The following is a 10,380-nucleotide window of genomic DNA, read 5'->3' on the forward strand; positions in this document are numbered from 1 at the left end:
GATGAATTCTCATTGTCAGGCCCAGTATTTATTATCCATACTGTTTCCTGTGAGATTGAGGTAGGGGTGCAGACGGTGGTGGTCTGCTTCTTGAATTATATGTGGAGCAGCTGCTTCCACAATGGTGCCATGTCGAAATTTACAGGAGCTTGAGAGCATCACCACATCATTTCTGGATGTGGAGGTGCCAGTGTTGGACTGGCGTGGACAAGGTCAGATGGTACCAGGTTATAGTCCAACTATAGTTATAGTTAACCTAACAAAGGGGCAACACTTTGAAAGCTTGTGGTTTCAAATAACCTGTGGGACTGTAACTGGTGTTGTCCGAATGCTGATCATTTCTGGAATTAACCTTGTGTTATTGCAAAATTCCTATTGAAAAGTCACTAAAAGAAATGACCCTCCAACTGTCTGTTTTAATACTGAGTCAGTCTCCAGTGGGATTGATTGTGAATAGAATTATTTCTTTTTTCTTCTTGTTTTCCGAAGATTAAATTCTGCTAATACAAGATGTTATTCTTGCTAGAACAGGCTTGGCCAAACCACAATTGCTAAAACACATCTTGTCACGGATCAGTCTTAGACGGAATCCAGAAACAGCATCTCAGGAATTCTTAATCTGTTATTTCTGAATGTGAAAATAATTCTATATGATTAACACTACCAGGCTACTCTTCATATAAAGAAGAATAAATCTGTAATACAATGTCCCATTTTAAATGCTGTTGTGTTGGAATTAGCCATTCTAAATGGTAATTTCCTTTTTTTTAAATCTTTTCCAGCTTGTCATGGAACTTTCTGAGCTACAAAGGAATCTCAAGATCTCATGCATCAGTGGCACAGTTGCAAAATTAACAAGAGAGCTTTTAAAAGGCAGGCCTTTTAAAATACCTCTCTTAACATGTGGCTGTCTGCACAGGGAAATACAACTTACATGTTTCCACTGAATAAAGAGTCATGCATCAGTATTTGAAGTGTACCTAGGGCATTACAGTTTTGTAAAATACAGCCTTTCTTTCTGCCAATACAATTGATGAACAATATTGTGCATATCTGAAATAAGTGACACTTCGAAATTCAGCAAAATATGTTTTGTTGCAAATAGTAAATGTAAACAAGCACATCGTTAAAAATAGATATATTATTTTGAAATTAGAGCTTATAGATACAAAGACAGTTATGAAATAGACCAGAAATGCTTAAACATGTTATAACAACCAACCAGTTTATGGAACATTTCAGTAATAACAACAGTAAACTTAGCATCAGATTGTAGGTGCAAGATTGAGACAGTAATAATGGAATGTTTGTAAACTTACCAATAGGAGCATGACCTTTGAAAAGTCCAGTTGGACGACCTGTATACTTTTTGAACTTTTCTGCACGATGTGAAACATTTGAAATGTTGTATTTTAGAATTGTAAGTCTTTATTGAGAATGGAAAATATTTTACTTTGTTTAGAGGAATGTTGCTACAATTGTACACTCTATTTTTGATTCCAAAGTGCTAAAATGATTTGTTAATGTAGCTGTGCTTTTTGATCATGCTCGCTTGTGTACCTTTACATATCTCTAAAATGCAACTGTAAATCTTGGGATTCCTCTATCTATTTTTCCATTCCTCTCATGATGTTTTCTTTACATTTAGTTCTCCGTTTTTTTCTTCCTCTGCACCACACCTTTAATATTTTATTTCGCTCTCTTCCCCCATTTTGAATTCTTCCCTTTGTATTTTTGCCTGTGTTTTGTCCAGGTTACACTTCCCTCTAACTGTGCTTTATGATCCTTCACCATGGTGAGCACGTTTGCATTGCTTACTTTCATATCTGCTTCTTATCATAATCAGTGACCTCTGGTGAAAATGCATGGTGTGGATGCTGGATGAGCATAGCATCAGGCTTGACTAAGTTCCACTGTTTCATGGTAAATTGACGGCCAAAATGTGGATGGACTAAACTGCTAAGATGGAAATGAACACACTCTGGTGAATTCACATTAACTGATTTGTAAGCCAAAGATATAAAAGTTCATGAGAAGAGCAAAACGTAAAATTGACCAAGAATATTTAGTGAGAGGAAGAAATGAGTTAGCTTTTCTAGTGTACCCTTCTGTTCATCAGCTTGCTGGTTGACAATTTCCCAGACTACAGCTGGTTCAAAATGGGCATGACTTTTTCTCTATCACTTCTTACCCTTAGGTAACATCAGAGAATTATCATTACATGACAAAAGCAAACAAAATAATGGATTCTTTGATGAAAGATCTTGGATTTGGAATGTTAAATTTACTTCTGACTCCACAGGTGCTGCAGGTTATGCTCAATATTTTCAGCATTTTCTGTTTTGACTGACAATGAACTCATTCCTCCAGTTGAGGTACATTAATACATAAAATATTTATTTTGAATCACATTTTAAAAATACATACAAACTGCAGTGTACTTGCTTTTCTAGATTAATGCACGAACATTCTTAAATATAGAAAGTATTTGAAAAGCAAAATACCAGAAATATTGGAAATCTGCAATAAAAACAAAATATGCTGGAAATATACAAGCAGCTGACCAAATCAATGGAGACTGAAGAAGGATTAAGTATTTAAGGTCAAATATAGTCCATTAGAGCAAAATGTGTCCTATTTATATGAGGACATTTATTTTCTCTTTGTCATTTGCCTGTTTTTGTATTACTCTCACTCTGTTGTGGTGACCTCTCATTGCCACAGTCTTGTTGACCATATAACGAGTATGTGAAGGCCTCCAGCCTCAAAGACACCCGCCTATAGGAGACACAGGACTCAACAAGGGGCTAACTATTATGAGAAGCTGCATTTGTGGTCAGCCTCTGCCAATGAAGATTCATCTGCTCCTCTCTGAACCGTTTGCTGGACATGTACTGACTGATGTAGAGGCCAGCTGGGCTTGCTCCATTTTGAGGCACCCTCCCTGTCCCTGCTGTTCATCAGCAGCACCCACTTCCCTCACTGGAGCTGCTAAAACCCAGGAGCTGCCTGCCCTTTATGGGCCCTGCACCAGTGGGCACCTATCCACATTTGGTGAGCTAGGAGGCTGCTCCTAGAAAATTGCAACACAGCCTTGTTACCAATTTTGGTCTTGACACCAAGTTCACAAATCCTGGAGGAAATTTGTTCCCAAAATACTTTCCTACCCAAGATTAAAATGAAATCCCTTGGGTTCTAAATAACAAGTTTCATTATCTCTTCCACTATAAGTAAATGACCAGCAATTACTTCCAGTATGTGCAAATAGTAAGTTCCACCTGATCTCGTCTAAAAGGTGTCAAAAAAAACTCTTCTCATTTACAATCTTCTATAGAAAGGATATTGTTAAATTTGAGAAGGTGCAGAAAAGATTTATAAACATGTTACTGATAATGGATGGTTTGAGGGAAAAGGAGAGGCTGAATAGGCTGGGGCATTTTTCCCTGGAGTGGAGACTGAGGGGTGACCTTGTTGAGGTTTCTAGAATCATGAGGGGCATAGATAGGGTGAATAGCCAAGGTCTTTTCCCTACGGCGAGGGAGTCCAAAACTAGAGGACAAAGATTTAAAGTGAGAGGGGAAAGATTTAAAAAAGACCTGAAGTGTAACTTTTTCACACAGAGGGTGGTGCGTGTACGGAACAAGCTTCCAGAGGAAGTGGTGGAGGCAGATACAACATTTAAGAGGCATCTGGATCGTGACATAAATAGGAAGGTTTTGGAGGGGTATGGGCCAAATGCTGGCAAATGAGACGAGGTCAGAATGGAATGTCCGGTCCGCACGGATGGTTCAGACTGACAGCTCCGTTCCTATGCTATATGACTGTATAACTAAAATCATTAAATTAATAATATAGTCACAAGTGATAGGATGTTTTCTGTCTCAGAGTCTGGCTACTGAGATCAGAACAACTAAAATAATGTGGGTCGAACCAGTTGTCAGCTACAAATCGAATGTCGAACAATGGCCATGGCACTGTGAATCATGAGTACAATATTAAGCTACTCTTACTTCCCTTGTTTTCATGTTAGTTTTGTTTTAAATGAACAAAGGATTGATTATAAATTACACCCTTGTATTTTAATATATAGTGTTTACCAATATTAGAAATGAAAACAAATATTAAAACATTTTGACTATATTTTCTACCACTATATATCAATTTATATTGAGCAGGAAGACAGTGCATTATTAGCTAGAGAGACCTTAATATTCAGACTCTTTTCTTTATAATTTGAACATCTAGATTTTTTGAACAACTATTGAGTTTCATGTAGGTCTGTTCTAAATATGTATCAATTTTTACATTAGAATTTCTCATTGAGAAGATTTTTATATAGTGAAGCAATAATGGGATTTACAGAACAAGACATCAAAAATTGTGCATGGTGTAAACTAAGAAATTCATGAAAGGAATAGTGTGTTGATGTTGACTTGTTGGCTGGAAGATCTTTCTGGGATTTTCTTCCTTTTTTTGCATGGCTTTAGGAGCAGAAGCTGTCATCAGTTTCAATGTTAAGTATTTAACCAGTCCAAAGACTTGTTGGAGAGCAAGTGTAACTCTAGAATGTCACCTTTAAACTTGAGTCAGGGAAAAGACATTATTAGTTGCTTCATTAGGGATTCAGTTATTATTGCCCAGTGCTACTTGTAACCCAGTGGCCACATCAGCCATGTTTAATTTGTCTTCTGTTGAGGGTTGTCCACATTCTCCAGAAGGGCACTGAGCCTGATTGTTGAGATGTTGGTATTGAAGCAATATGTTTGTGTCAATGAGGTAAAAACAATGACTGCAGATGCTGGAAGCCAGATTCTGGATTAGAGTGGTGCTGGAAAAGCACAGCAGTTCAGGCAGCATCCGAGGAGCAGGAAAATCGACATTTTGGGCACAAACCCTCCTAATGACGGGCTTTTGCCTGAAATGTCAATTTTCCTGCTCCTCGGTTGCTGCCTGAACTGCTGTGCTTTACCAGCACCACTCTCTAATCCAGAATGTGTTGTGTCAGATGGTGTTTACTACCAAAACTTTCCTCCAGGTTTCATCAGTGTTGCAGAGTTCAAAAAGTTCAGTTCATACCCAAATGGAATTTTATAGAGGCATGTGGCAAGTTGGGAGATTTTGATGGACTCTATAGATAGGAATGTCCAAGTTGCTGCTGATAACTAGTTATTTCTCAGAATCCCATTGAATGGAGGGAGGGAAGATAAAGCTTACCCAATATCCTTAGACCTTGATGCTGGTTCTGGATTCCCCTGGTCATCAGGAATGAGCTTCCTGCATCGACCCTTTCTATACCTCTATTGCCTTGTTTTATGATAGTTGTTCTTCCAAAGATGGACCAGCATTCAGCTTCATCATATGCATCAGGCTGAGTCAGATTGACTCACATTCAGCAAATGTTACCTCAAAGCTTTGTTGCTGAAATATTGATGTATCTTTCCAAACAAGCTTAAATTTTCAAGGAGTGCTCGCCTAACAAACCTAAACTTCAGAAGTTTAAAAATAAAATGTGATTAATGAAGGATTCACCTGGTGCCAAGATATATAGCAGCTATCAACATTTTAAGCATCTTGGCTTTTATTCCATGTGGTAACTTAAATGTATTCGTTATAAAATATTGCACTTTACAATTAAAATACTTCTACAAATGTCTGTCCATTTTTTGCATCTAAGGTCTACTTCTCCATTTTTATTTAGAATGTGAGTTTTATTTTAACCTATTTTGTCATTATTAAGCAACTTATCAACATTGAGCTTCAGCACCATATTAAGTCACACACAAACATCAAGGACTTGTAAAGACCATAAAACAAAAGAGCAGAAGTAGGCCATTCGGCCCCATCAACTGTGTTCACTGTTCAGTGGCTGACTGATAATCCTAAACTCTGTTTGACTCTCTTGCGAGAGGAAACAACAATCTACCTTGTCAAGTCACTAAAGAATCTTATGTTTCAATAAGGTTGCCTCTCATTCTTCCAAACTACAATGCATACAGGCTCAAACTACTCAACCTCTCCTCATAAGACAGACCCTCCATACTTGGTACCTGTCTAGTGAACCTTCCCTCAACCTCCTTTAATGCTAGCATATCTTTCCTTAAATAAGTGGACCAAAATTGTTCACAGTATTCTAACTGTAGTCTGACTACTGGCTTGCATAATTTTAGCAAAACTTACGTCTTTTTATACTTCATTCTCTTTGAAGTAAAGGCCAACATTCCATTTGCCTTTTGTACTACTTGTTGAACTTCTTTGCTAGCTTTTTGAGATTTATGCGCAATGACTCCCAAATCTCAGTGCTGTAGCTTTTGCCATCTTTCTCTATTTATTTGGGTCTGCTATTCTTCCTGCCAAAATGCATAATCTCACATTTTCGGAAAGAAATTTAAAAACAAATCTGCATCCCTCTTTGTCTGTTCAATGCATAATAGTTTGGCTTGTTTCTCCCAAAGTTAAATCAAATAGAACTGCACAGTATCTGTGAGAAATTCTGCTGTACTATGCTTTACTGTATTACTCAGCAATAATGCTTTAACAGTTCACAGATAGTGTTGGATTTGATCAAGCATCACTGATTACTCAAAAGTGTTGAGAAATAGAGGTTTATTGAGACGTGACAGTACACAATTTGAATAGACATAGTTGATATTAATATGTTAACAGTAAGGACAGTTTACCAGTCTTGGACTGAATGGATCAGGTGAACCTTTTGGTCTTTATAACACCTTTTTTCCAGTTGCCTCTCAAGTTGGCCAAGGTGCTGTACTGAAGATGTTATAGAACATGGATCCACCTCAGAAATCCTTCTTGCTGTTCAATGTGGTTTTCTCTCCTTGGCAGCCTGCTTATATTCTTTAACTCTGGGGGCTAGTGGACACCTCATAACTACTCAGTCAATTGCTTTCACCTATTGAGTTATTCTGTTACCAGTGGATAGATACCAAAGGCCAGCCACTCATATCCTAGACTCCAGCCCCTTGAGGCATTTCTTTCCTTAAATATTGCATGATCATTTTTTGTATTCACTCACTCAGGCAGCTTGTTTAAAAATGAATGTTTACCTCATTCATCCAATCTGTATCAGGCTTACGCAAAGCCTTGTCTCTGTGTAATGTCTTTAATTGTAAGTTGGCTGTGTCAGATGAGGTAGAATGCTGGGAGCCTAACCAGAAGAGACCAATATCACTCAACTTCTATTGATTATATTAAATTAAACTTTTTTTGCAAACATTTAATCATTTCTATTCATGTTTACTTTAGTCCTGAAAACCCATTCTTACCACAAAACGCATTCAGCTTTTTTTAATATTCATCATATTAAATGTTATGACTAAGAGTCTGCTCCAATATACTATGAGAGGGAAAAGAAACTTGCCTGAGATGTGTTAATTTTAGAGCTGAGTCTTACTGTTATGTTCACAGTTTAATTGCTGTAAGATTGATTCCTGTCAGTTTTGTGAGACTTAGACGATAACTTTCCAAAATGTTTTACATGGTACAAGGAGTATGTTCAGTCAACTATATTTCGTACTTCACAGCCAAGCAGCATATGCATGCTCACTCCCTAAAGTGTAATACAGGCAACATAATTGTCAATTCCCCAAGACACCATTCTCTTTATCTGCATGTATGACACTGCATAATCAAAATTACAATGAGGGGCAAATGGGATGTCACATTTTCTTCCATTTTCCACATGTATCATTCAGTTTTGTTTGACATGTTCGCTATGTTTCACCAGCATTTAAGACAAGTTATCATTCCTTACTCGCACAATCTAAATAGTTTTAAAAGACAAACCATTCTTTTCAAACCTTCCTTACTGCACTGTCAGTCAATGTATATTGAGTGATTGCTCTGTTGATTTGCTTTTCATAACGTGTTGTCTTGTTTTCCCATCAACTGCAACTAAGATTTGCAATGCAATATCTTCAAATAACTGAAAAGGAAAGTGGGTAAGTGTGTTACCAAGCCATATATTGAGAGGTTCCAGTGTTAATTCATGATCTGGACCAAATTGATAGAATTTAGGCAGGCAGAGATTGGTCTCAATATCCATGGAGAAATTGTCAAACCTCACATTGATCCTAGTTTTAATGAATTAGTTGCAACATTTCGGCATAAAGTAGTCATATATTTGGTGCGCTGTGTGTTATTTTAGGTCTGCAATGGCACCCATGGTGCCCATTTTGTGTGGGCTCTGGTAGATCCCATCTTAGGTAGTTCATTAGCATAGGCACTGAAAACACATACTGATATATTGTTATGAAGGTGTGTAACCTAAAATATTAATTTATAATGAATATTATCAGCTGGATATGAAATTTTTGAAAATAACTGTTTTGAAAACAAAGGACATTGGTCTACAACAGCTAAATGTTGCATTCATGAAGGTGGAGTTTACTTTGGATAAATGCAAGGCATTGCATTTTGGTAAAAACAAATAGTGGCAGGACTTATACATTTAATGATAGGGCCCTGGGTAGTGTTGTCAAACAGAGACACCTAGGAGTCCAGTTGTGTCACAGGTAGACATGTGATTAAGACGGCATTTAACATGCTTGCATTCATTTTTTCTAAACTTAAAGTACAGGAATTGGGACGCCACGTTAAGGTTGTAAAAGATGTTGGGGAGGCCACTTTTGGAGGATTGAGTACAGTTCTGGTTATCCTGCTATAGGAAGGACACTATTAAATTGGAGAGGGTTCAAAAGATTTACAGGGATGTTGCCAGGACTGGAGGGTTTGAGTTATAAAGATAGGCTGGGACTTTTTTTCAGTGGAGCTTAGGAAGGTTGAGGGGTGACCTTACAGATATTTATAAAATTGTGAGGGGTAGAGATAAGATGAATATCAAATGTCTTTTCTCTAGGGTGGGGGAGTTCAAAACAGAGGGGCATATTTTTGAAGTGAGAGGGGAAAGATGTAACATGCACCTGAGGGACAACTTTTCCAGAAGAGATCAGTTTCAGAGGACGTGGTAGATTACAGTAACAAGATTTAAAAGACATTTGGATAGGTACATGAATAGGAAAGGTTTAGAGGGATATGGACCAAACGTAGACAAGTGGGACTAGTTTGATTTGAGAAACTTGGATGAATTTGACCAAAGGGTCTTGTTTCCCTTGACATGAACCTATGACAATTTGTTTTCAATCAGAGGCATTCTACAGAGTTTTCAGAGAAAGATGATATGACCAGCTCTTGGGTGTGAAAAATGAACTGTTTTTGAAGCAACATTCAGAGAGCAACATTCAGAGATAAAAGGAGCAATATCTTTTTCCCTCAATCTCTTTTTCTGAGATCTCTTTCATTAAAACTGGGCTGGTTGTGATTGTGATTTTAAGACCTTCCAGAAGTCTTCATTGCTGCAATCTGAGAGCTCTTGAAGGAGAATTCTGAATCAGCTCTACCATTTCCAAGGGAACAAGAGAATTGACCCCAGCCACAACTGCAGAGTGACTGTTTTGGTGAGAAACTCCAGTATTGTACCAGTAGAGACTACAGGAAAAGTCCTTCAGCTACAAGTAGGCCTCTGGATATTCACTGTATAATACTTGTTGCTTTGCTAAGTTTTAAAATCTGATAGTCTGCAGTTTTGCCTTCGTTTTTTACATGTATGAGTGGGAGAGGGCATTGTTTCTTTCATTAGTGAGTAATTGGGTGTGTTTGTACATTTGAAACCTTTGGTTAATCATTTCTGCATTTTTACCTGAGTACGTTTTGAAATAAACTGGCTCTTGTCAACTTCAAGGTGCAAGTTGGCTTATTTCTTACACTAAATTACTTCCATTTTAAATTCAAACTCTGCTCTAGCTACTTCAGGTACAGCACAGAAAAATAGTCCATTCACCCCTCCTAATTTGCTTGCAACAAAATGTAGAGTAGGCAGATTGTGATACTAGTAATACTGGAGGTCTTGCCTCCAGCTAACCCACTCTTAACCTCACACATCACTGAACATACATTTTGCCAGCCAGTGCCAGAGAAGGCCCAACAACCATTTGCACGTTAATTCTTCACTAATTTCTATTAGGCATTACAAAATTAGTCAAAAAGTTGGTAGTTTATTCTCTCAGTTAATGTTAGCAAAGTCCACAGGAAGTGATGTGGGTTTTGTTTTAATTCATTCATGGGCTGTGAATGCGGTTACGAAAGATTATAAAAGGAAACTTGCAGGGGATATAAAAGACGAGAAGAGAAGAATTTACAGTTACATAAAGGGAAAGCAGCTGGTTAAGAATACTATTGGCCCACTGAAAGCTGAGAGTGGGGATATTGTCTGTGGCCACAGAGAAATGGCAGACATGCTGATTGATTATTTTGTTTTAGTGTTTAGAGCAGAAAGGGAGGATTGCTTGCTGGAGGTCCTAAAGAAAT

General features: G+C 37.7%; 1 protein-coding gene across 1 annotated transcript in view; it reads left to right on the plus strand.

Annotated features, from left to right (window-relative positions):
* LOC122558993 (ninjurin-1) overlaps positions 1-9,753 on the plus strand; it is a 62,245-nt gene extending 52,492 nt beyond the window's left edge. Inside the window, exon 4 of the mRNA XM_043708027.2 lies at positions 783-9,753. The gene's annotated coding sequence lies outside the window, so the exon portion shown is untranslated. The remainder of the gene's footprint in view (positions 1-782) is intronic.
* The last annotated feature ends 627 nt before the right edge of the window (positions 9,754-10,380 follow it).

This window comes from Chiloscyllium plagiosum, unplaced genomic scaffold, assembly GCF_037043375.1.
Source record: "Chiloscyllium plagiosum isolate Xiang-an unplaced genomic scaffold, Cpla_swu_hap1 HiC_scaffold_14, whole genome shotgun sequence".
Taxonomy (NCBI): Eukaryota; Metazoa; Chordata; class Chondrichthyes; order Orectolobiformes; family Hemiscylliidae; genus Chiloscyllium; species Chiloscyllium plagiosum.